The sequence below is a fragment of the Chionomys nivalis genome, chromosome 13 (assembly GCF_950005125.1).
Source record: "Chionomys nivalis chromosome 13, mChiNiv1.1, whole genome shotgun sequence".
Classification (NCBI taxonomy): domain Eukaryota; kingdom Metazoa; phylum Chordata; class Mammalia; order Rodentia; family Cricetidae; genus Chionomys; species Chionomys nivalis.
In genome coordinates, this window is record NC_080098.1 from 42475573 (window position 1) to 42501801 (window position 26229).

The window sequence follows — 26229 nt, forward strand, 5'->3', positions numbered from 1 at the left end:
CTTGTCTTTCAGTCTATTTATGAGTGGATTATGTTCATTGATTTACATATATTGAACCTGCGTCTCCGGGGTGAAGCCTTTTGAACATGCTATGAAAATTTTTCGATATGTTCTTGGGTTCGGTTTCCAAGTATTTTATTGAGAATTTTTGCATCTATATCCATAAGTGATATTGGTCTATAATTATTGTTGGGTCTTTTTGTGATTTTGGTATCAGAGTAGTAGCTTGGAAAAAAACTTGGGAAATGTTCCTTTAATTACTATTTTGTAGAATATTTTGAGGAATATTGTTGTTTATTCTTCCTTGAAGTGCTGGTACAGTTCTGGGCCTGGTTTGGTTTGGTTTGGTTTTGCTTTGTTTTGTTTTGTTTGGGCCCTTCTATTTTCCTAGAGGTTATGGGTATGCCTAAATTGATCTTGACTTAACTTTGATAGGTTGTACATATCAATAAATTCATCCATTCCTTGTAAGTTTCCAATTTGGTGGAGGAACCCCAGCCACAAGACCTTAAACATCTATGCTGGGTAAAGATGGCACAAAACTTGTGGGAGTGGCCAACAAATGGCCATGAGAGGGAGTCCATGCCTGACATTGCTGGAGGGCCAGGAACCAGAGGATGGATAGCCAAGAGTCCTGGGATAGAATCAGACATAACTGGGGGAGGGGGTGGGTCCATGAAATGATCCCTAAGGATACTCTGCTATACTTGTAGACTGGAGACTAGCTTAATCGTCATCAGAGATTCTTCATCCAGCAACTGATGGGAGCAAATGTGGAAACCCATAGCCAGACATTAGGTGGAGCTCAGGGAATCCTCTGGAAGATGGGGAGGAAGGCTTGAGGAGTCAGGGAGGGCACACAGAGAGTCAGGGACCAAGTATGAATCTGACCTAGTTCTTCGGCATATATATTATGGTTGTGTAGCTTGCAGTTCTTGTGAGACAGGGACTTTCTCTGACTCTTTTGCTTGCTTTCAGGACTGTTTTCCTCTTCCTGAGTTGCCTCATTCAGCTTTAACACGAAGGGGTGTACCTAGTCTTATTACAACATGATATGCCATGTTTGTCTGATTTCCTTGGGAGGACTCTCATTTTCTGAAGGGAAACAGGAGGAATGGGTCTGGTGGGAGGGGGGTTGGGGGGAACAGTGACTGGGAGGAGAGAAGGGAGGGAGACTGCAGTTGGGGTGTAATATATGAGAGAGAATAAATTAAAAAATGTTCTGTGTCTTTGATCAGATTTTCTGGGTGTTTTGTGACTGGGTTTTTTTTTTTTTTCAGTTAGCATTTTCTTTGACTAAGCTATCTATTTAGTCTAGCTTGTCTTTAGATGTTCTCTTGGCTATCTGTAACCTGTTGACGAGGCTTACCGCTGAGGTTTTTCTTTGCCATCCCAAAGTGTTTCATTTCCAGCTTTGGTTCAGTTTGGGTTTTCTTTAGTAATTCTATTTCCACTTTCATTTCTTGAAATGTTTACCTTATTTCGTTGTCTTAGGGTTTCTATTGTTGTGAGGAGACACCACGACCATGGCAACTCTTACAAAGGAAAGTGTTTAATTGGGGCTGGCTTACAGTCTCAGAGGTTCAGTCCATTATCAGCATGGCGGAAAGCATGGTAGCACACAGGCAGACATGGTGCTAGGGAAGGAACTGAGTGTCCCCCTTCTAGATCCACAGGCAGCAGAAAGAATGAACGAGCTTCTGTGCCTGGATAGAACTTCTGAGAGCTCAGAGCCCACCCCCAGTGACACACTTCATCCAGTAAGGCCACATCTGCTCCAACAAGGTCACATGTCCTAATTCTTTCCAATAATGTCACTCCCTATGAGCTTAGAAGAGTCATTTTCATTCAAATCACCACACTCATTCACCTGCTTGAGTTTTCACAGTTTTTGGTAAGGTTTTTGTTCAGATCCTTGAACATATTCACAATTGCTGTTTTGAAGCCCTGGTCTTATGCTTCCCTTCCTCTCTATTGCATTTCTGAAGGCCTATTGCAGCAGGTCGCTGCTTTCTCCAGGAGGCATGCTGTCTTGCCTGTCCATGTACGCAATGGAGTTATGGTATTTGAGGTGTTTCTTGGGGTAGATATCTGATCTTGTCCCTGTCGGGTGGGTGTTCTGTTCTTTGGTTGCTGTTGCCCACTCTGGATCCTAGGCAAGGGTGGTAGCTGTGGGGTCGCTGGTAGAGAGGACTTCTGCAGGTTGGTACAAAGGAATGGAGACAGGCTATGAGGAAAGAATCAGAGGGGCAATGGGAAACAGGGACCTGTACCTCCACAAAGAGGCGAAGCCCCCAGGGTGGAGTAGGTGGACTGAAATTGTGTTTCAGCCTAGTGTGGACACTGCGAGTCCCCGTGGAAAAGGGTTTCTGTGTGTCATTGGCTGACCCAAAGGAAGGGAAGGCTCAGAGGCTCCACAGTAAAAAGTGTGTTTATGTGTATAGGTATTTGCATGCAATGTCCCGTGTAGCCAAAAGAGAGCGACAGATGCCCTAATACTGAAGTTTAAAATGCAGATGAGCGCCATGTGGGTGCTGAGAATCAAAGCCATCTCCTCTAGCATGCCAATGCCTTTAGGAATTAAAAATGGAGTCACAGAATCATCTATCCCTCTAGTGGGCGCATGGCCACAGTAGTGGGACAAGGTGTTCTGAGACATTTTCTTGTTCACAGGAACGAACCACTGACTGCTGAGACGCTCACTCCTTCACATTCACGGAAGGATAATTCCCAGAAGGATTATTCCAAACAGGATTAATATAAAGTGGCTCTGACACTCGAAACCAAAGAAGCTGAGGACATGGTGTTAAAGTGAAGTGAGCTATCCACCTAGGGACAAATTCCACAGGACTTCACTTACAGTGTGGAATCTGAGTTTAGCTGCCCCTAGCAGAGTAGAGTGGGGCTACCAAGGGCTGGGCATGGAGGGGGCAGTCACCCTTAGTTACTAGCCCATAATACAACTATATACAACGAATATCATCAAATCATTTACTAAGCAAGTTTTTAATGTATGTCTCCAAACCAGCAAACACACGTGTTGTGAGGAGTTTCCGTAGTGTAGTGGTTATCACGCTCGCCTAACACGCAAGAGGTCCCCGGTTCGAAACCGGGCGGAAACAAAGGTTTTTCTCTTCTGTTCTCAGATTCTCAGCTCACTCCCTACACTTTTGAGCAGTTACCACGTAAGAATTTCAGCTTTTTTGATTGACTGTCATACTTTCCTTGATACAGTGGGAAACTTTGTGAGAACCAGTGGATTCACTGGACATAAAAGAAAGTACAAGAAAAAGCTAAGAAAACTGGGGGATTAGCTCAGATGGTAGAGCGCTCGCTTAGCATGCGAGAGGTAGTGGGATCGATGCCCACATCCTCCACTTGGACCTTCAGTTACTCTTTTATGGACTCCTTTGAGTAGTGAGTTCCTCTCTGGATTCTGAGGATTAGACGTGCTTTTTGGACTATTTGATCCCACCCTTTGCTGTCATACTGAAAATATAAACTTTGGGGCTCCCTTCAGCACCCAGTCTTCTGCGCATCTAACTTGAGTCACAACCTCTTCTTTGCGAAGTTTAAGTACTTTCCCCTTAAACCACCACATCGTGTTTTAAGTTCTCTGGAATCTTTTCCCAACTCTACCGCGTTTGGGGGGGGGGGGGGTGTTCTGTGCCTCCCAGGCAGGAAGCTTCTCACCTTTCTGCGCTGCCACCTACAGACAGCATCGGGTGGACAAACCTCTCCTCGGCCTGAGTGGGACTTAGTCTCTGTTTCCCATTTCTGAAATCTGAAAAAACGGGAATTACGTTGCTCTGGTCATTTGAGCCACCTGCCTGGGTTCTCTCAAAAGCTCTCCAGCGTCGACAGTGATCTCCTTGAAGTGTCCCCGAGTGTCCGAACTCTTCCGTCCTCCTTCCTTCCTTGTGTTTTACACACGCGCGATTCCCCAGTGATGCACCACTGCTTCTCAAAGCCGGAATTTCTATACCTGTGCTTCTCCCTCGGCTGGGTTCTCTCCTTCGCTGTGCCACTGATGACACATTTCTTATTCCTTCCCTAGGGCAGGATCTCACCTCCCCCTTTTCAATGGTTTTTATCTCTAGTTTGGTTGCATTCCTTGCAATTCTTTCCCATAATGTAGATCTGTAACTTCTGGGTGGCTCTTTAGCAGGGACACAGTGTGTGTCTCGGATTGTAAAGTGACAGGAGGTTTTGTTCTCTTTTCTTACTGTAGTGGTTATCATACTGGCTTCACAGGTATAGAGGTTCCCAGTTCGAAACTGGGCAGAAACAGTAGCCTTTGTTGTTGTTGTTTTTTATTTGTTTGTTTGTTTTGTTTTGTTGCCTTTGTCTTCTCAGATTCCCAAGGGAGCACACACCCACTTTTCTTCACCAATCCAAAGAAAGCGGATACTCTGTCCTCTTCTAAGAACAAGCAAAGGAAGTCAGGCCATTCCACTGCCACCAGGAATTTGTTGGCTCTCCAGGTTTTCCCCCGCCCATTTCCCTCTCCTCACTTTTCTGTTTCTCTTAGGGAACTGGCATAGGCCTTCTGGATCTGGAAAGCTTCTGAGCAGATTGTCTATGAGAGTTTTGGCCTGTGTTTCGGGACTTGACAGTCAAACGGATAGATAGCACTACTGTAAATACAAAGGACCAAAATCATTATAGTATGGGGGGGGTGTCAGCTCACGTGGTAAAGCTTATTGTGCACGCCCATACCTTCCAACTGTTTTGTCACGTTTGGACCTCTAGATCTCTCTGTGCGTTTATTTGAGTCCATGGTTCTCTTGGGATAATAAGAACCTTCTGGAATTGGGCAGGGATCGCACTGTAAATATACTTAACAACAGTGCATTGAGAACTGAAAATGCGCCTTAAGCCATCACCCTCAAAGCATAATAAACATTGGAACTCGCTTCAGCACAGTCTCCTGAGGTGTTCTCCATCCGGATCACGCCCCTCGTTGTTCTGTGCATTTAGCAACTGTTTGTTAGCGTCTCTCTTTGCTCCTTCTCTAGCCAGACATTGACTCAGAATCTCTTCTGTGCCACCAGGTTTCGGATTTCCCCCCCTTAAACCTCCACAGCGTGCTTCGTTGCAAGTACTCTTCCTGCCTCTCTACAATCTTCCGTTTCTTCATCCACCTTTTACCCGCTCTTCCGCGTTGGTAGGGGTTGTTCTGCGCCTCACAGGTAGGGAGCTTCCCACAGTCCTGCTTTGACACCGACAACAACGGGGAGACAAAGTCCCACTCAGCTTGAGTGGGACGCAGCTCCCTCCCCACTGATCTCAGCTTCCAACTTCTCTGAGAAAAACCTAAAATCACTTTGCTATGATCATTTGAGCCACCTGCCCGGGTTCTCTCTAAAGCTCTCCAGCGTCAATTGCTTTCTCCCTGAAGTATCTCCGAGTGTCTGAACTCTTCCATCCTCCTTCCCTCCCTGGGTTTTACCCGCGCGCGATTCCTCGACGACGGCAACACTCTGTCTCTACCTTCAGAAGGCAGTGCGGAATGGCCTACACTTTGCCTTGGCTTCTGCCGGAAGTTCTAACTGGGATTTCTCTTGACATTCCTAGTCTGAAATGCAACCATTGAACCCACCAAGGACACCTCCGTCACGGCCAAGTTTGAACATTATGAATGGACCCCTTGAACCCGTATGTCTTGCGTGGACTATCTAATCCGGAAGGTTATCCATGGGCCATCCAGAAACTGGACGGACTTTCTTTTGCTCCAGAATCTGAAACGATATCGAGGCCAGTTGGGTGTTTGTTTGTTTGTTTTTCTGGACAAGCCTTGCCTGGCCCGTTAGTAGAAGACTCGCTCTAGTGTGCAGCGCCTCGAACCGAGTGGCAAATCCGAGGCCTTAAAACAGGGGACCAAGGACAGCGACCTTTAGGCTCCGACTGGGTGTGGGGGAAGGAGAATGGATGCTGGTGGGGGAAAGGGTCTCAACAAGATGTAAAACATTCCTGGTCCTGGAGATTTTACTTGGTGTCATTGGATGTCTAGTTAGGGTACTGTCTCTCTCGTTATTGGTGACTCATTTAGATTCCTCTCATGTATGAGTATATTTTAGGAAGCTTCTACACTAGTAGCTTTCTACATGGTTGTTCAAATGGCCTTTACTGTTAGTTGTCCCTCCCCATGTACCTCTTTATCTTCTGTCCAAATACCTAGTGTTTCTTCCTATTCTAGTTTCCTCTTTGTCCCCTGCATTCTATTTCCCCTCCCTTGGGAGAACTTCTCCTCTGCCCTAGTCCTGTACTAGGTAACTAATCTCCGTAGTTATTCAGATTGTGGTTATTGTAGCAAACGTAGCAAGCTTAAAGGAAACACTCACATATAAGAGAAAATAAACACTATTTGTCTTCTCCATCTGGGTTACCTCACTCAGGATTATTTTTTTCTTTTTTATTTAATATCTTTTTTTTACATACCAACCCCAGTTCCCCCTACCTCCTCTCCTCCTACTTCCTCCTTCCCCTCACCCCATCCCCATCCACCCCTCAGAGAGGGTATGGCTCCCCTTGGAAGTCAACAAAGTTCATTACCTCATTGTGTTCCATCACGTCATGGAGCAGGACCACGTCATCTCCAACCCACCCCACCCTCATGCCTAGGCTGAGCAAGCTATCTCTCCATACAGAATAGGTTCTACAAAGTCAGTTCAGGTGTTACATTTGGATCCTGGTCCCACTGCCAGTGGCTCCATCTACTCCCAAGCCACACCATGTCACCTGTGTCCAGGGACCTACTTCAGTCCTATACAAGTTCCCCGTTTGTCATTCTGGGGTCAGCTATCTCCCACAAGCATAGGTCGCTGATTCTATGGGTTACTCTATCATAATCTTGACCCCTTTGCTCACATTATCACTCCTCCCTCACTTCTTTTGTACTCTGGGAGCTCGGCCCAGTGGTTAGATGTGGATCTACATCTGTTTTCATCTGTTTCTGGAAGAGGGTTCTAACTTTCCGGGGTTGTGGACTGTAGGCTGATTATCATTTGCTTAATGTCTGATATCCACTTATGAGTGAATACTTACTATATTTGTCTTTCTGAGTCTGGATCACCTCATTCAGGATGTTTTTTTTAGTTCTCTCCATTTGCCTGGAAATTTAAAGATGCCATTGTCTTTTGTTTACCACTCAGTAGTGCTCCACTGTGTGAATGTACCACATTCTCTTTATCCATTCTTCAATTGAGGGGCATCTAGATTGTTTCCAGGTTCTGGCTATTATGAATAATGCTGCTATGAACATAGTTGAGCAAATGTCCTTGTGGTATGAGTGTACCTCCTTTTGGTATATTCCCAAAAGTGGTATTGCTGGGTCTTGAGGTAGACTGATTTCTAATTTTCTGAGGAAACCATCATACGGATTTCCACAGTGCCTGTACAAGTTTGCACTCCCACCGGCAATGGAGAAGTGTTCCCCTTACTCCAAATCCTCTCCAGCATAATCTGTCATCAGTGTTTTTGATCTCAGCCATTCTGACAGGTATAAGATGATATCTCAGAGCTGTTTTGATTTGCGTTTCCCTGATGACCAAAGATGTTCAGCATTTCTTTAAGTGCCTTTCAGCCATTTGATATTCCTTTGTTGAGAATTCTCTGTTTAGATCTGTACCCCATTTTTTAATTGGATTATTTGGCTATTTAATTGGATTATTCTAGTTTCTTGAGTTCTTTGTATATTTTGGAGATCAGCCCTCTGTCAGATGTAGGGTTGATGAAGATCTTTTCCCATTCTATACGCAGCCATTTTGTCTTGTTAACCACATCCTTTGCTTTACAGAAGCTTCTCAGTTTCAGGAAGTTCCATTTATTAATTGTTGATCTCAGTGTCTGTGCTAATGGGATTATATTTAGAAAGTAGTCTCCTGTGCCCATGCATTGAAGGCTACTTCCCACTTTCTCTACTATCAGTTTCGGTGTGGTTGGATTTATACTGAGGTCTTTAATCTATTTGGACTTGAGTTTTGGACATGGGGATAGATATGGATCTATTTGCATTCTTCTGCATATTGACATCCAGTTATGCAGGACCAATTGTTGAAGAAGTTTTCTTTTTTCCATTGTAAAATTTTAGTTTCTTTGTCAAAAGTCAAATTTATAGGTGTGTGGATTAATATCAGGGTCTTTGATTCATTTTCATTGGTTCCCCTGTCTGTTTTTATGCCAATAACAAGCTTTTTTCATTACTGTAGCTCTATAACAGAGCCTAAAGTCAGGGATGGTGATACCTTCAGATGTTCCATTATTGCAAAAGGTTGTTTTTGTTTTTCTAGGTTTTTTTCTTTCTCCATATGAAATTTAGTATTGTTCTTTTGAGGTCTGTGAAGAATTGTGCCGGGGTTTTGATGGGTATTGCATTGAATCTGTGATTGCTTTTGGTAAGATTGCCATTTTTATTATGTTAGTCCTACCTATCCATGAGCATGGGAGACCTTTCATTTTCTGATATCCTCTTCAATTTCTTTCTTCAAAGACTTAAAGTTCTTGTCATATAGGTCTTTCACTTGTTTGGTTAGAGTTACCCCCAAGATATTTTATGTTGTTTGTGGCTATTGTGAAGGGTGATGTTTCTCTGATTTCTTTCTCAGTCTGTTTATCATCTGTGTACAGAAGGGAAACTGATTTTCTTGAGTTAATCTTATATTCTGTCAAATTACTGAAAGTGTTTATCAGCTATGGGAGTTCCCTGGTAGAATTTTTGTGGTCACTTATGTATAATATTATATCATTAGCAAATAGCGAAAGTTTGACTCCTTCCTTTCCAATTTGCATCTCCTTGATCTCCTTTTGTCATCTTATTGCTCTGTCTAGGACTTTGAGTATTATATTGAATAGATATGCAGAGAGTGGATATTCTTCTCTTCTTCCTGATTTTAGTGGAATTGTTTTGAGTTTCTCTCCATTTAGTTTGATGTTGGCTGATGGCTTACTGTATGTTGCCTTTATTATGTTTAGGAATGTTCCTTGTATCCCTGATCTCTCCAACACTTTCATCATGGAGAGGTGTTGGATTTTGTTAAGGGCTTTTTCAGCATCTAATGAGATGATTCTGTGTTTTTTTCTTTCATTTTGCTTATATGATGAATTATATTGACAGATTTTTGTATGTTAAACCATCATTGCATCTCTGGGATGAAACCTACTTGATCATGGTGGATGATATTTCTGGTGTGTTATTGGATTCAGTTTACAATATATTTAATTGAGTGTTTTTGAATCAATGTTCATGAGGGAGATTGGTCTGTAATTCTCTTTCTTAGTTGCATCTTTGTGCGGTTTGGGTATCAGAGCAACTGTAACCTCATAAAAACAAGTTTGTGGCATTACTTCTGCTTCTATTGTGTGGAACAATTTGAGGAGTAGTGGTATTAGCTCTTCTTTAAAATTCTGGTAGAATTCTCCTCTGACACCACCAGGCCCTTTGTGTGTGTGTGTGTGTGTGTGTGTGTGTGTGTGTGTGTGTGACTTTTGATGATGGTTTCTATTTCCTTTGCAGTTATAGGTCTATTTAATTTGTTTACCTGGTCTTGATTTTGGTATGTGTGGTACTTATCCAGAAAATTGTTCATTTCCTTTAAATTTTCCAATTTTGTGGCGTATAGGTATTTGAAGTATGACCTGATGATTCTCCCAATTTCCTCAGTGTCTGTTGTTATGCCCCCCTTTTCATTTCTGATTTTGTTAATTTGGATATTCTCTCTCGGCCTTCTGGCTTAGTGCAGGATTTAAGCTTTAATAATGCTTCTTTTACAAATGTAAATGCCCTTGTATTTGGGGCATAGATGTTCAGTATTGAGATTTTCTCTTGATGGATTTTTCCTGTAACAAATATGAAATGTTCTTCTTTATCACTTTTGAATGATTTTAGTTTGAAGTCTTTTTTGTTAGATACTAGGACAGCTACATCAGCTTGTTTCTTAGCTTCATTTGATTGGAAAATATTTTTTCCAATCCTTTACTCTGAGGTGATGTCTGTCTTTGAGGTTGAGGTGTGTTTCTTGTATGCAACAGAAGGATGGATTCTGTTTTCATATCCAATCTGTTAACCTGTGCCTTTTTATAGGAGAACTGAGTTCATTTACATTAAGAGATATTAATGACCAGTGGTTGTTAGTTCCCATTCTTTTTGTTTTTGTTGGTGGTGGTGACATTATGCATATCTTTCTCTTCTTTGGAGTTTGCTGCTGTGAGATCATCTACTGCCTATGTTTTGTGGATGTAGCTGATTTCCTTGGGTTGGAGTTTTCCTTCTAGTATTTTGTGTAGGGTTTGTGGCTAGGTATTGGCTAAATCTGGGTTTGTCATGGAATATCTTGTTTTGTCCTTCTATGGTGATCGAAAGGTTTGCTGGATATAGTAGTCTGGGCTGGCATCCGTGGTCTCTTAGTGCATCCATGATGCCTGTCCAGGACCTTCTCGTTTTCATTGTTTACACTGAAAAATTGGAAGTGATTCTGATAGATCTACTTTTTATATGTTACTTGATCTTTTTCCTTTGCAGCTCTCAATATTCTTTTTTATTCTGTACGTTTCGTGTTTTGATTAGTATGTGGCAAAGGGACTTTTGGTGTTCTGGAAGCTTCTTGTACTTTCGTAAGCATGTCCTTCATTAGGTTAGGAAAGTTTTCTTCTATGATTTTGTTAAATACATTTTCTGTGCCTTTCAGTTGGACCTCTTCTCCTTCTTCTATCGCTATTATTCCTAAGATTGGTCTTTTCATGGTGTCCTATATTTCCTGAATATTTTGTGTTAAGCATTTGTTAGGTTTAACATTTTCTTTAACAGATGAATCTGTTTTCTCTATCGTATCTTCAATTCCTGGGTCCATGATAGAAAGTATTTCTGATCCCTAATTGACAAATGGAATGGAGATCGGATATGATGTAAGAGAGTCGGGGTGGGGGGGGGTGGGAGAAGTCATGGGGAGGGCAGAGGAAAAGAGCTAGAGAGCAAAGTCCCCAGGGTGGGGTAGGGAGGAGGGTTTCCTCTGTTTCAGCCCAGTGTGGCCACTGGGAGTGCTTGGTAAAAGGGGTTTCTGTGTGTAATTGAAGGGAAGGCTCAGAGGCCCCACAGGAAAGAGTACAATTATTTCTGATGTCTATGGATATTGGCAAACTGGAAGTTTCCGTAGTTTAGTGGTTATCACGCTTGCCTAACATGCAAGAGGGCTTTGGTTCAAAGTCAGTAGAAACAAGATTAGTGACTTTTCCTGACTTCTGTTTTTAGACTGTCAGCTCACTCCCAACATTTTTCAGCCCTTACCGCATAAGAATAACGGCTCTTAAGTTTTGCTTTGACTGCAATGTTTTCATGGGCTCTGAATATAGCAGGTAAACTTTGTGAGGACCAGTGGGTTCAATGGGTCTCCAAGAAAGTCCAAGAAGACCTGTGAAAACATCGGGGGATTAGTTCAGATGGAAGAGCGCTCGCTTAGCATGTGAGAGGTAGCGGGATCGATGCCCACATACTCCAGTCTATTGTTCCCTCTGAAACAATACTGATTTTGGCATGGAAATGTTCTCAACTGCACTGACTTGAGAACTGAAAATTAACCTTGCTTCATCACTCCCTTGAGTGTATGGTTATTCTGCATGTTTGTACAATATTCGTAAGCGTCTCTAGCTAGACATCAAGTCAGAACTTCTGGTCCATCAGGTTTAGGATTTCCCTCTTATCCATACCGTGCTGTAAGTTCCCTGCCGGCCTCTCTAGAATCGTTCTTTTCCTATCTCTTTGCCCCTCAACCATGTTGGAGGGCTTCTCTGCGCCTCACTGGAGCCCTGCCCGGCGTCGCCAAAACAAACTCGGCCTGAGTGGAATTCTCTCTACTGCTCTTAATTTTCCATTTCTAAGCTCTGCTTTAAAAAAAAGAAAGAAAGAAAGAAAGAGAGAGAGAGAGAGAGAGAGAGAGAGAGAGAGAGAGAGAGAGAGAAAGAAAGAAAGAAAGAAAGAAAGAAAGAAAGAAAGAAAGAAAGAAAGAAAGAAAGAAAGAGTAAATCCTTTGTTTAACAGTTGCTGTGACTTTTTGTGTCGCCTGTCCGGGTTCTCTCAAAAGCTCTCCAGTGTCAACAACTATCTCCTCGAGGTGTCTCCGGGTTATCAGGCTCCTTCCCTCCGTGTGATTTTCTCGCACGCGGTTCCCCTGCGATGCACGCTGCGTCTCCACCCCGGAATTCCTACACCCGCGCTTCTCCCTCCCAGAGCTCTCTCCCCTTGGCGCGCAGCCCAAGCCATATTTATTAATCTTCATGTCGCCTCTCCACCATGGCTTTTATCTTAGCTTTGGTCGCCTTCCCCTTGCAGTTCTTTCTGTAAAAGTGCATCTGTAGCTTCTCAATGGTACTTTAGAAAGAATACAATTTCTTTAGTTAACTGTAAAATAACAGAAACAACGGGTTTCCGTAGTGTAGTGGTTATCACGCTCGCCTCACACGCGAGAGGTCCCCGGTTCGAAACCGGGCGGAAACACAGTTGTTTTGCTTGTTTTTGGATTTTTTAATGGAGCCCTTCTTTCTGGATCACTCCTAAGGGAACAAACACACTTTCCATCTTCTGTAAGAACAAGCAAAGGAAACCTGACCATCCCACTGCCATCAGGAATTTCTTGACTCTACACCTTTCTTCAAACCCCACTTCCCTCTCATCATTTCTCTTTGTCTTAGAGCCGTTGGTTCTCAATCTTCCTAAGCTGAGACCCTTCAATATAGTTGTTTATATTGCGCTGACCCCCAACCATAAAATTTTTTCCATTGCTAATTCATAGCTGTAATTTTGCTACTCTTGTGAATCATAATGTAAATATACTTTTTCCCCCGCTTATTTTGGGCGATTCGAACGCCCCCCTACCCCGAAATGGTCCTGACCCACAGGTTGAGAACCTCTCTCTTAGCAAATGGTGCAAGCATAAGTTTTTGTTTGAACAGCTTCTGAGAATATTGTCTATGAGAACCTCGGCTCTGCTCTGCGTTTGGGGGATTTCATGACTAACCAGGAGGTCCTGGGAGCAGGAAAGCCGCTACAAAGAAAAGGGATCAGAAAGTCCAGGAACTGCTGTTTTGTTACTTTTGAATCTGTTTGCTCCTTATTTCTTCTGTCTTAGTCAGGGTTTCTATTGCTATGATGAAACACCATGACCAAAAGGCAAGTTGGGGATGAAAGGGTTTGTTCAACTTATGTTTCCACATTGCTGCTGTTCATCACCAGAGAACGTCAGGACAGACCTGAAACAGGGCAGGAATCTGAAGGCAGGAACTGATGCAGAAGTCATGGAGGGGTGCTGCTTACTGACTTGCTTCCCCTGGCTTGTTCAGCCTGCTTTCATATAGCGCTCAGAACTACCAGCCCAGGGATGACACTACCCTCCATGGGTTGGACCCTCCTCCCTCACTTCACTAATTGAGAAAATGCCTTACAGCTGGCTCTCAAGGCAGCATTTCCTCAACGCAGGCTCCTTCCTCTATGACAACTGTAGCTTGTGTCAGGTTGACACTCAAAACCAGCCTGTACAGCTTCCCTGTGCCATTAACTCGCCTCTCATCCATCTGTGGTTTAATTTCTTTCTTTGTGATTCTTTCTATTGATGTAGATACGTAACTTCTGGATGTCAAATTAGCAGGAGACTGTAACTGTCCTAGATAGTAGAGTAACAAGCTGCCTGGAGAAGGTGTTTTTGTGGTGTAGTGGTTATCATGTCCACCAGGGACACCGACTCACTGAAATGCAAAAGCAAAGTTTATTGTGTGCACAATGCAAGCCAGCAGGGACCTTCTCAAAGCAACGGGCACAGCAGTGGCAAGAGGAGGTACCCCAACCTTCTAGAGGGGATTATTTAAAGGCAAAAACCAGCGAAGTTTCATTAGCAGGGTGTGGAGTGACGGGTTCAATCCTGACTGACTTGTGTCTAAAGACTTTTCAGAAATTTTATTTTTGAACCTCACCTGTTGCTTGTTGGTTGATCTTCGGGTGGGGACATTCTGTGGTTATCTGTGCTTTCCAGTTGACTACCCTGTTACTTTTGCCCCTAGCCATTTCTGAGGACTGGAATGTTTTACGAGAAATAGCTTAAACAAGACAAAATGGAGGAACTTTGGTTCTTCACTGACCACCAAGAATAGCCATTACATGCAGACCCAGATGGAAGCAAAGGACACAACAGGATGGTATGCACAGAACACAACCTTGAGTTCCATTCACTTGCTCTTCAGGGAATGGAGAACCCCCTGTGTTACTTTTCAACAAAGGAGAACAGAAAGGAAAGACTTCTGAGAAAAGAGAATGCCAGAGGACCCAAACAAGGGGGAGGAGAGGGGCAAGGGGCAGTTGTAACTGTTCCTGCTCCCTCAGTTCAGAGGGTCTTGTTTAGATGAAAACCAGAGGGAGTGTGGACGCCGTCATTCTGTGTATGAGATGCTTCAGGTTTAGCATTAGCCGACATGGTGCAATTTCCAATGATGCTATGGTCTTTAAAAGCTGAAAGTGGATGCAGGGTGCTTGGAGAATCAGACTCAATATTTCTAATATGAAGCTGCTGATGGGAGGGGCTATTTGATGCAACCTCAAGTATGTCAGTCTCCACACCAGCAGACCCTGAAGTCCATCCTCAGGAGAAGGAGGCCTCCTCTTCTACCCAGGGTCTATTAGTTGCTTGTGTTGACAGTGGGTGACAAGGAAGGACTTTGGGGAATTCCGAGCCACATCTGAACCACAACTGCTGATGGTGATCATATTGACATCAGTTCCTGGTTGTTTGATGAGGTGGGTAGTGAGGAGAGGGTTTGGATTGTACAGTTTTCATCCTTAAAGGTCAGGTGTGCCAGTTAGTAAATCTCTAACTTTCCTGTTCCTGGTGTAGTCAGGGAACACACGTTGGTGGGGACTTTTCCCAAAGAACGATTTTGTTTAAAGAAGCTGAAATTGTATACATTTTCATCCTTCTCCAAAGCCCCACAAAATCTTCCAAAGGAAGAGGCACATAGAACTCCATTACATACAGCGAGAATCATCACAAATGAAAGTAGAAATTTCTGCTAGGGAAGTGTGGTCTGCAATGTCGAAATGCTGGAACTTTGTCAAACGGAAGTGGTGGCCATTCGCCATGCAGCCCACGCCATCTTATGCTTCCTCTCTATTGCATTTCTGAAGGCCTATTGCAGCAGGTCGCTGCTTTCTCCAGGAGGCATGCTGTCTTGCCTGTCCATGTAGGCAATGGAGTTATGGTATTTGAGGTGTTTCTTGGGGTAGATATCTGATCTTGTCCCTGTCGGGTGGGTGTTCTGTTCTTTGGTTGCTGTTGCCCACTCTGGATCCTAGGCAAGGGTGGTAGCTGTGGGGTTGCTGGCAGAGAGGACTTCTGCAGGTTGGTGATACAAAGGAATGGAGACAGGCTATGAGAAAAGAATCAGAGGAGCAATGGGAAAGAGCTAGGAGACCCTTGACCTCTACCAAGTTTCAAAGTCTTCAGGGTGGGATGGGGGGAGGGTTTCCTCTGTTTCAGCCCAGTGTGGCCACTGGGAGTCCTTGGTAAAAGGGGTTTCTGTGTGTCATTGGCTGACCCAAAGGAAGGGAAGGCTCAGAGGAGCCACAGGAAAGAGGTCAATTATTTCTTATGTATATGGGTATTCGAATGTAGAGCCCAGGGTAGTCAAAAGAGGGCGATAGACGATGTACTACTGAAGTTAAAAAAAAAAAAAAAGCAATGAGCTGCCCTGTGGGTGCTGAGATCAAAGAAGCTCCTCTAGCGTGAAATTGAAAACAGAGCCACAGTCATCCCTCTCGTGGGCGCACGGCCACACCAGTGGAACACGGTGTGCTGAGACATTTGCTGGTTCACAGGAACGAATCCCTGACTGCTGAGACGCTCACTCCCTCACATCCACAGAAGGCTAATTCCCAGGATTATTCCGGGAAGGATCAATATTATAAGGAGGTTCTGTCACTCGAAACCAAGAAGCTGAGGACATGGCAAGTGAGGTGATCGATCCACCGAGGGAAAAATTCCACAGGACTTCACTTATAACGTGGAAATGGAGTTCATCTGGCACTAGCGGAGTAGAGCAGAGTCACCAAGAGCACGGCATGGAAGGTGCAGTCACCTTCGTTACTTTGATTTAGCTGACCAATGGCAGGAGGAGACACAACAAACGCTATCATTACATAATTACTAGGAGAGCCGAAATAGCTCAGTTGGGAGAGCGTTAGACTGAAGATCTAAAGGTCCCTGGTTCAATCCCGGGTTTCGGCAATTATTTGTTTTACAGAAAAGAAAATTATTCCTAGGCATGAAAAGAATCTATTTCTACAAACTAGGAAAGTTGAGGCACTACATGAAGTTTCCGTAGTGTAGTGGTTATCACGCTCGCCTAACACGCGAGAGGTCCCCGGTTCGAGACCGGGCGGAAACAAACTTACTTTTGCTCACTTCTCTTTCCAGATTTTCAAATCATTCTCTACACTTTGAGCAGTTACAACAAAAGAATCTCGGATCTCTGATTTGACACTTGACTCACAGCATACTTTCTTAGGCAATGAAGTAGCAGCCAACTTTAAGAGGACCCATGGATTCTCTTGGTATACAAGAAAGTACATGCAAAATTGTACAAACATAATGGCATTAGCAAAATCATGACAATGCCGGGGGATTAGCTCAAATGGTAGAGCGCTCGCTTAGCATGCGAGAGGTAGTGGGATCGATGCCCACATCCTCCAATCTTTAAACTCCTTGAGAGTCTCTCATACCTACAGCAATCCTCAGAATGGGGGACACACAGACTTTTGGGTTACCTGCCTTTTGGAACACAAATTCACGATACAGACCTTTCGCAGTATCTAAGGTCTGAGAATGTGGCTAAATGCCATAGTTCTTGCCTAGCGTGGAAAGCCCAAATTCGATTCCATTCCATCCCCAAACTAAAGTTTGGAGAAATAGCAGAGAATATCTGATGTATGCATTACACTCATCTGCATGTGTCTCTAATGGATGGTGAAGGTCACCAAAGGGGTCATCGTAAATACCGCAGCACAGATCTCTGCCACGCTCCCGAGGAGTGCTGGGAGGAACAAGGCTCAGCCTCACAAAACTGGCAGGAAAGATCTCTGAGGGAACACGCTTTGGACCTCACTAAGCTGTTGCACATTGGTGAATGGTATTCCTCAGTTGAGTCTCTAGATAGGCAGAAGGCAGGAAAGACACAGGAGTTACCAGCCTTCTGTCCCACCCAGAAAGTCAGGTGGTGAATGGTCAGTGTGGCTGGACGGAAGGAACACTGTAGTGAATGGGACATTTTCCTGTTGTTTCCCTCTGCTTGCAGATGGATTCCATCTGTGCGTAAGGCCACTAGAACCACAGATAGACTCGGCAGTTGTGGGGCTGGGGTCAATAAAGGTGAAGTTCTTTGAAAGCGTTCTGACTGAAATGACTACCACTTAGAGTAGACTAGATTCTGCTTTGCTTTTTTGTGGTGTGTGTCTTTTAAAATAAAAATAAGTGCCGCACGTGGCCCGTACGGGGATCGAACCCGCGACCTTGGCGTTATTAGCACCACGCTCTAACCAACTGAGCTAACCGGCCCCGCAAAGGCAATGTTTCTGTTATCTCTTCAGAAGTGTAAGGATACAAATGCCAATTGCCATTGGGGGGTCTTGGATTTTTATTTGTTTCAATGTTTAAGGTTTTCTAAAAAGAGGTATGAAACAAAAGAGTTCTAAACCTGAAAACAGAAGAGGGTAAGGGTCACATTCCGATGATTGCTGAGCCTAGACAAGCAAGTATACTTGCTCAGACCGCAAAGTCTTCCTCCAGCTGCAGATGTGAAGACTACAGAGCAGTCGAAGCTGCGTTCTCACTAGCTTCCAGTAGATGGAAATCTAAAAAGCAACTTGTACTTGGCCCGTACGGGGATCGAACCCGCGACCTTGGCGTTATTAGCACCACGCTCTAACCAACTGAGCTAACCGGCCAACTGCTAGGACCCTATTTCTCGACCTCTACACGTAGCAAATGGTTGATTTATAGTTGAGATTATTTTAGGTGTATGTTGTTGTTTTGTTTCCTTATTTAAAGTTTTTCTTGAACCTGGAAAAAGTTACGAAACTCGCGTTGTTCCAAATAGAAAATTTCTCTGAACAGAAAGAAAATTATAAACGAGTGCAAGTAATGTCACGTTGCAAAGTTTCCTGACCCAGAGGTACTGGCCATGGACAACACAATTCACTACCCCGGTGGCCGCCCACACCGCGACCCGCCCTCTAGCCTTCACAGAGGTCGCCTCCTGTGCAGTTCTCCCTGTTGTCTCCAAGTGACAACAATCTCATAGCCTTCTTGATTTTACCGAATTTCTCCTTCAATTCGCCAAAAATATTTGGATAAGGCAGTGCGCGGCTGGCCTCCGCCAGCGAGCGTCTCTACTGGGCCGTTAAGGCATCGATCGCTCTAGTCTTGCAGACGCGGGCACTCGAGGCCGGGTGGGGTTTGTGCCCGGGGAACCTGCGCTGGTCGCGCCTGGCGGGTCTTAGTCTTTCTGGCCACTGTCGCGGTCCGCGGTGTCCTGCGGGACGAGTGAGTCCACGACCAGCGCCACCCCGCCCGTCACAGGGCGGAGTCCTCTCGGCACAGCCACGCTTTTCTTAAGTCTCAGCGATGCCAAACTCTGCTCAGCTCGAACTTGGATTTACCTTCGTCACTAGACCAGCAGCTGTTCCAGAAGTTTGGGGGACGCCTGCGCTTCCGGGCGGGTCATAGCTGTCTCAGCGGGCAACGGAAGAGACGAGAGCAGGCTGTCGGGTCCTCTCCTCCGAATTCCGGGATGCGCTCCCGTGTTCATTCCGTCTTCCTATAATGCAGTCTCGGAGGAGTGGAGAACTTGTGATTCTGAAACGAGTATTTTCAAGTCGCCTCCAAACACTGACCTTGGGCGCTTTTGATCTGAGCGTCTGCAAAGCCTCAGCGAAAAACGCAACAATCCCAAGGCGACACCCACGGGACTGAATGGAGCCGGTGCTGCAGGACCTGAAGCCTGGGTTTCCTCTGACCTGGATGGCCTGACTTGACGTCTCCTCATCTTGACATCGAAAGAGCCCCTCGTCCCCACAACCAGGAGCTTTCGTGATACGGAATATCTATGACTTCGAAGTCGCCCCCGACCTCGGAGTGTTTCCGAGGAGGTCAACACAAGTCATCAGCCTCCACCTACCCAGTCCTGTTGATTCTGTTCACGAGGGACCGACCCTCGGACCTCCCGTTCCCTAACTGGGGGTCTTGCTGCGACAACAACCACAGGAGACCCGAACAAAGAAGGATTCGGAAAAAGCGCTTCGCAGGACGCACAGTTCCTACAACGTCACAATCTGCTTCACCACTCTAAACTCAAACGGCTTTACGGCCCGCTGTCAGGACCCTTGTGGCCAAGGTCCCCGAAGGCCGGTCCTCATTTCAACGCCCTGATTCAGATGTGGATCCATTAACGCGCTATGGTTAGAAAACCCGCGCGTGCCCAGCTTACAAAGACCTTACAAATTTTCCCTGGTTATTCCAGAGAAAGCGCCGGAATTGCGTCTCGGGTTCTCATCTACCTCCCTTTCAAAACTACTGAGGGTCTGTGGAGATGGGGCTCTTGGGCACAGCGAGCTTGATTAGGAAATCTTAGCGGGATAATAGTTAATTTCTTCGGGAGACCGGGACAGAGTTCTTCAGAATATTGGTCCTCTCGCGTGGGAAGCTTTTTTTGTAAATAGATACTCTGATCCCATTGGCATGTGTTAGACATGAATCAGTTCTGTCTCACACCTCCATAGGAAGTGGACATTCCGAAATGCCTGCTTGATTCTTGTTGAGCTGTCTCAGTACTGCTAAAATGACTGCGAAATCTGACCCTAAAACGGAACTCCGGGTTCTTATTTGGAAATCTCCATCGGGGAGACTGTGGAACCTCAGGTTCAGATTTCAGGGCTCCAGACATTGAAGTCTTGTAGTATTTTCCAGGGAGTGGGAAAAGCCGCGAAAGACTCCAGTGCCGCTGACCTGTTCTGACAAGCATTACCGGATTGAGCAGCGTGAAAGAAATGAAGGCAGCAGGGTTCTTTAATGGTGTTATTGCCAAATGAAAAGGAACGGGCTCCGTCCAGCGATTTAAAATTGAAAAGGAGAATTAGCAAAGACCTCAAACCTCCCCAACAGAGAAGTTGCACATACCAGATTAAAGAAGGAGTGACCATGCAGAGCAGCTGACCTGGCCTATGTTATTCTCTGGACTTCATTTCCAGCACCACAAACCAGTCAATAACTGCGTGCTGGAAAAGCCTAAACCTGAGGGGCGGTGAGCTCTAGGGTAGAGCAGGTGCTGATCTAGAGTGAGGGATGCGGGAATGCCAGCCAGCTCCAGTCATGCGCTTTCCTCCCTAGTCCTTGTGGTGGAGGTCCTCCTGGGGAAGACTCCTCACACAGGGGCTTCAGCTAATGGAAAGTCTTCCTTAGCCAGCCGGTGACGGCACTGGGTGTTCTGGTCCCAGTGCCGCACGGAGTCTTTCTCATGGTGAGCTTATAAGCAGAAAAACCATGCTCTGGGTTCACACACTTCTGTTAATGAGAACAGTTAGCCAGACTGGAACAGCAAACAAACGAACAACCCAAAAAACAACAAAAAACAACAAAGTTAGCACATTTAGAGACTGTCCCAGAATTATGTACTTTGATAGACTAAGTCTTTGTTTTCAGTTTTAGCAGGTGGTGTTGCCTCTGTGCTGAGTTCTACACCCTGAATGGTATTTCCATCACGGAGTCAGCTGTGCTAAGGTCTGAGGGCATACTATGGTCTGGGGCCCTGTTATAACTCTAGGCTTCTATGGCCTTATTCTCTGGTAAATACCTTCAAGGGGTTTACCTTTCTTTAGATTCGTGCCCTGGGCTGTATTTGATGGTTTAAAAAGCAAATGGGCCATGTGGTGCTGCACACCTTTAATCTGAGCACTCAGGAGGCAGAGGCAGGTGGATCTCTGAATTCCAGACCAGCCTGGTCTACAGAGTTAGTTTAGATGTTTTAAGACAAAGAAACCCTGTCTTAAAAAAAAAATGTTTAGTTAATAAATAGAAGGCAAGTTAAAGTGGTGTATATTTATTCATTTTAATGTAATGTGTATATTTATTTTATTCATTTAAAATTTTATAGATGTAAGTGTATCTGTGTACACATGTGTGCAAATGCATAACGAGGGCCAGAAGAAGATATCGGATTGCCCTGACTGGGTGCTGGGAACCAAATTCTGTTACTCTGCACAGAAGTGTGTGCTCTTAACCGCCTCTACAAGGTAGTTTTACAATTATAACATCCTTTCCTGTTCAAAGAATATGTATGAGATAATGAATTAATTACAAGTCATGTGATTTAGGCCACTCCTCCATAGCACAACCAGTGTGCTGGAGAGGGTGTGGCTCTTCATAAGGGCTGGCTTGCTTCAGGAGCTCCTGCAGGTCCCTGGCCCTCCCCTTACCACCTGTGTCTTTCCCACCATCGAATCTCACGCAATTGACTTTCTCAACTGTGGGATGTGACTCATAATAGAAGACACATTCTGCTAATTCCATGAGTCCATTCAATCACTCCCGCACTCCTAGCAAATAGACTCATAAACAAGGGTCCTGAACCCTGTTCCCAAGCACTTACAGTTCCGTGGAAGGCACTGGCTACTGTCTGTTCCCAGCAGTCGCTCTGAGGACAATGCCCTCCCACTCTTCCCTCGTGACATTTCTTTCTCCGGCAACAGTTTTTCAGACCCTGTATCTGTCTACCTTTTCTCCCGAAACTTCAAGGTTTCTAAATTACCTGGCTAGCACTTCTTCATTCCAGAGATCTTTTATTGTTTGTTTGTTTCTTTTGTTTGAGATTGGGTCTCTCTGCCGTCCTGGCTGTCCTGGAATGTAGACCTTGCTGTTCCACAAATAAGTCCTTACCCTGATAGTAGCTATGCTCAGAGAAAATGACCATGTTTCAGTATTGAGCCAGAATTCTGCTTCCATGAGGAGAAGCTGTGGAAGGCACTGAACTCTGCTTCCTCTCCTCTCTTGGCACTCAACTGTTTAGAAAGACTTTGAGAAGGACCAGGCAGACTATGAGACCCAGGAAATAAAGAGAAGTGGGGACAGGGAAGGGGGAAGCAAATTGGTAAGACAAATGTCTCTGGATCAGACAGTGTGGAGCTGCCATCGTTTTTGTTTTGTTTCTCTTTGCTCTGGGGGTCTTTTGAATCTATGTTGACACATAAACAGAAGCTTTTCTTCTGGAAAATGACAACCATAAAGCGTCACCTTCATGAGCTCATGAAATTAGGAGATGTATTGCAATACAGGGAAAGTAGGAAAGAGTGGAAGGAACATATAATGAAGAAACATTGTATACCTGTATGCTGGCTGGCTTATGTCAACTTGATACAAGCTAGAATCCTTGAAGGAAAAGGAACCTCAATTCAGAATATGTCTCCATAAGAATGGGATGTAGGCAAGCCTGTAGGGCATTTTCTTAGTGACTGATGGACAGGGAAGGGTTCAGCCCATTGTGGGTGGAGTCACCCCTGGGCAGCTGGTCCTGGGTTCTATTAGCAAGCTAGGCAAGCAATGGGTTGAAAGCCAGTAAGCAACACTTCTCAATGGCCTCTGCATCAGCTCCTGCCTCCAGTTTTCTGCCCTGCTTGAGCTCCTCTCCTGGCATCCTTTGATGATGAACAGTGATGTGGAAGTGTAAACCAAATAGACTCTTTCCTCTGAAGTTGCTTTGGTCATGGTGATTCATCATAACAAAGATAACCCTAACTAGGACAACCTGTATGAAACTTTCAAGGGAAAAAATTAAAGTTCAGCCCTGTTTTGTTTCTCACCCGGCTTTGTCAATCACAAGTGAGTGATTAGTTCTACCGAGCCTCGGCTTTATCAGTAAAATTTGAATAATGGTACAGAGGTTTAGGGGGGAAATATGTTGAGAGAAATAATGTCAAGAAGATCTCTAATGGGTTTGGGGGTCATAGATGTGGAAAAGAAGAAATGAAACAAAAAACAAAAACAAAACACACACATACACACTAACATCATTGTGTGACATTTTGAGGGATTATTCAAGACAAAAATGGTTGAACCTGCAAGTTTGCATGAACTGTCCTGCACTCCTGTCTCCCAGAAGTGATGTGAGCTGTTTACACTTTTAAGTGTTCAGTGATAGGCACTGTTCCAGCAGGGCAGAACTGTCATGGGAAAGAGAAAGAGATTGAGAACAATGAAGATGTAAAATGTGTACAGTAAGATGACAAGTTGTAGCACAGACTCGGCCCCCTGGTTCGGTCCTACATCATGACTTCAGGGCTTGTGAGGCTATCAAGGGCACAGGGCTAAGAGAGTCTCTGTTGGTTCTCTTGGAAATATCCCCGCCTTAAAACAAACACCTAGAAATACAGACTTGAGGACAGACGATGGAAATGGGGACAAATAGAACACATTCGATACAATCTATAAGGTATAACCAAGCCTCAATGTCTGTAGCCCTCTTAGCGCAGTAGGCAGCGCGTCAGTCTCATAATCTGAAGGTCCTGAGTTCAAGCCTCAGAGAGGGCAGTTTTTGCTCATCGGATGATTTCCCCTTCAACACCTTCTTAAAACTAGGCTCATAGACTGCAGAAATTTTAGGAACCCTGCGACTGAGAACTGCCTAACAAGACGTCTTTCTGTTCGAACCTCTATAGAACTTAGAGACGTGGCGTTTCAGTGAATGGAATTGTCCCCCAGTGTTTTACTGGTTCCTCTGATACGTAGGACAGAAATGCTCTACGATGGGGTCCGACGGGTCCGACGGGGAGGTGGCATACAAGATGCTGGACTTCCTTTTTCTGGTGTTCCATACTTACGAGCAACCGGAAGTCAACCGGTAGCTAGAAGACTGGGTTAGCTGAATTAGTATTTGTACTGAAATAAACTGGGAAACAGACTAAGCCTCGTCCAGAACAGGGAGAATCCAGCAGGCTGTGAGAACACTGGTCTGGGGTCAGGTGGATCTGGGTGAGAACTGCAAAGCTTCTGCTGTCCTAAGGAGGATCTGACACACAGGGGACTTGTAGGAGTAGTCCAAGAAACAGAGACGTCTGACCCCGAGGAGCGCTGGCTTCAAGGCGGCATTGCACAGCTAGCGATTCTAACTGTAACCTCAGAAGTCTTCAAATTTCTGAGGACACAAATGCTTCCACAATGACATCAGAATAATCTGCTACGGAAAAACCCTGATGGCCAAAAAGGATAAAAGATTTTTTTCCTGTCTCTCGGGGGGGAGGGGGGAATGCATGGAGACAAGACAGCAACCGGGTGTGGTCCTGCCGAGTTAGTACCCATCCTGGTCTTAGTTCACGCTAAAAAAAAAAAAAAAAGAAAAAAAAAAGAAAAAGAAAAAGTGTCTCGCTTAAGAATGATAGCTTAAACAGACAAAACAGGGGTTCTGTTAAATCTCTACTCTTTACATAATTGCAATTCCCGTCTTCCAGATATCCCTGCCTTGAGGCCTATGTGAGAATTTCTTACACTGCAGTCACCTGACCTGAGATTGTACACATTGTGAAGTCCCTTCCCAAGATCCTCATGTCTGAATTCTTGGAACCAGTGAGGAGTTGTTTTGCATGGGAAGATGGCTCTGTAGCTGTGTTAAGGTCACAGAGTCCGGAAGAGAGTTTAATTTAGCTTAGGGTTCCAGAGGGCTAAGAGGCCAAAATGGTGGGAGGCTGGCAGGAAAGCCTCAGACCCCGCTGCAAGAGCAGGAAGTCCAGAAATCACGGCTCAACCGCAAGTACCAGGCAGGAAGAGGAGGAGGCAAGGTGAGTCCGTGAAGTCTCAGCTGGGCCCTGGGACTCTTCCAGCAAAGCAGCACCACTTCTGCCAACAGCTCCACCAACTGGGGACCAAGTCTTCAAAGTGCCTGAGCCTAAGGTGGGCATCTGTCATCCTCATCACCACAGACAGACTGTCTGGGATTACCCAGGTCAGTCCAATAGAATCAGATGAGTGGATAAAAACGGAGAACCTCTCCCTTTATTATCCAAAATAATTCAATTGCAGGAGATTTAGAGATGTATGTAAGTAGAAACTGGTCCTTCAGTTCAAGCTTTAAAAATGGTGGAAGAGGTGAAACCTAGAAGCTGGAAATAGAAGAAAAAAGGATTCTCCCAATGATACACAGCCAACACTCTAGGTGTAACAGAGAGACTTGGACTACTTGATCTGTAGACCTGAGGGACAGCAAAGGGATCATCACACCACCACACTGTTCAACCCTTTGGCTTTGAAGATACATGTCCTAGCAACAATAAAAATTAATTGCTTTTGGAATATAGAAAGGGTACGGCTGTCTTATGTATCTTGAGAACTGCTATGTCTGTCTCGTAAGGAAATGTTGGGAGGAATCCCCTCACAGGCACGGTCTCTCACTCAAGAGTCTGTTTCTACTTTCAAGTAAACTAGAACCACAGGCTCCCTTTGCGTCCAAGTGTGTGAGCAGAACTGTTAGCGACCTAGAGTTTGGCTGAATGATTTATTTAGTTGTTTTCTAATGGGTTCAATTGAAGATGCCAGGATGAACTAAAAATCCGAGGGTAAAGAAGTCTACTCACAGCCAGGCAGTGGTAGTGCACACCTTTAATCCCAGGCAGAGGCAGGAGGCAGAGGCAGGCAGATCTCTGTGAGTTCGAGATCAGCCTGCTCTACAAGAGCTAGTTCCAGGACAGGAAAGCAACACGGAGAAGAAACCCTATCTCAAAAAACCAAACAAAAATTAAAATAAATTAAAAAGTAAAAAAGAAGTCTACTCATAATGGGAATCATCTGTCCATGTTTATTCTTCTCTCAATCTTTATTCTTCCTTGTTCTCTCTTGTTCTACCTTGTTCTATGTTCTACATATTACAAACATTCTCATATGACTGAGAATGTTTGTAATATGTAGAACATATATATATATAACCAGAAATTCCCCAGCCCTAGCAGGTTCCAGGACAGGAATTCTTTTGCCCTATAAAAAATCAGATAAGGGTCTCTCTCTCTCTCTCTCTCTCTCTCTCTCTCTCACACACACACACACACACACACACAGATCTATGGGAGTGGCTAGTACACATCCAGTGAACTCCTTAATGGAGAAAGTTAAGAAAGGAATTAAATCATCAGGGGATTCTAGAGGGGAAGGCTAGAGCTTTATGCTA

The 26229-nt window shown here is 44.7% G+C and overlaps 9 non-coding genes across 9 annotated transcripts; 7 read left to right on the forward strand and 2 right to left on the reverse strand.

The window, feature by feature from the left end:
- Positions 1-3049: 3049 nt before the first annotated feature.
- Positions 3050-3122, forward strand: Trnav-aac (transfer RNA valine (anticodon AAC)). The gene has a single exon. It is a non-coding gene; the product is annotated as a tRNA-Val (tRNA).
- A 182-nt stretch (positions 3123-3304) lies between these two features.
- Trnaa-agc (transfer RNA alanine (anticodon AGC)) lies at positions 3305-3377 on the forward strand. The gene has a single exon. It is a non-coding gene; the product is annotated as a tRNA-Ala (tRNA).
- Positions 3378-12414: 9037 nt separating this feature from the next.
- On the forward strand, positions 12415-12487 carry Trnav-cac (transfer RNA valine (anticodon CAC)). The gene has a single exon. It is a non-coding gene; the product is annotated as a tRNA-Val (tRNA).
- A 3699-nt stretch (positions 12488-16186) lies between these two features.
- Positions 16187-16259, forward strand: Trnaf-gaa (transfer RNA phenylalanine (anticodon GAA)). Its single transcript has one exon. It is a non-coding gene; the product is annotated as a tRNA-Phe (tRNA).
- An 87-nt stretch (positions 16260-16346) lies between these two features.
- On the forward strand, positions 16347-16419 carry Trnav-aac (transfer RNA valine (anticodon AAC)). Its single transcript has one exon. It is a non-coding gene; the product is annotated as a tRNA-Val (tRNA).
- Positions 16420-16650: 231 nt separating this feature from the next.
- On the forward strand, positions 16651-16723 carry Trnaa-agc (transfer RNA alanine (anticodon AGC)). Its single transcript has one exon. It is a non-coding gene; the product is annotated as a tRNA-Ala (tRNA).
- Positions 16724-17511: 788 nt separating this feature from the next.
- On the reverse strand, positions 17512-17585 carry Trnai-aau (transfer RNA isoleucine (anticodon AAU)). The gene has a single exon. It is a non-coding gene; the product is annotated as a tRNA-Ile (tRNA).
- A 315-nt stretch (positions 17586-17900) lies between these two features.
- On the reverse strand, positions 17901-17974 carry Trnai-aau (transfer RNA isoleucine (anticodon AAU)). The gene has a single exon. It is a non-coding gene; the product is annotated as a tRNA-Ile (tRNA).
- A 5559-nt stretch (positions 17975-23533) lies between these two features.
- On the forward strand, positions 23534-23606 carry Trnam-cau (transfer RNA methionine (anticodon CAU)). The gene has a single exon. It is a non-coding gene; the product is annotated as a tRNA-Met (tRNA).
- Positions 23607-26229: the final 2623 nt, after the last annotated feature.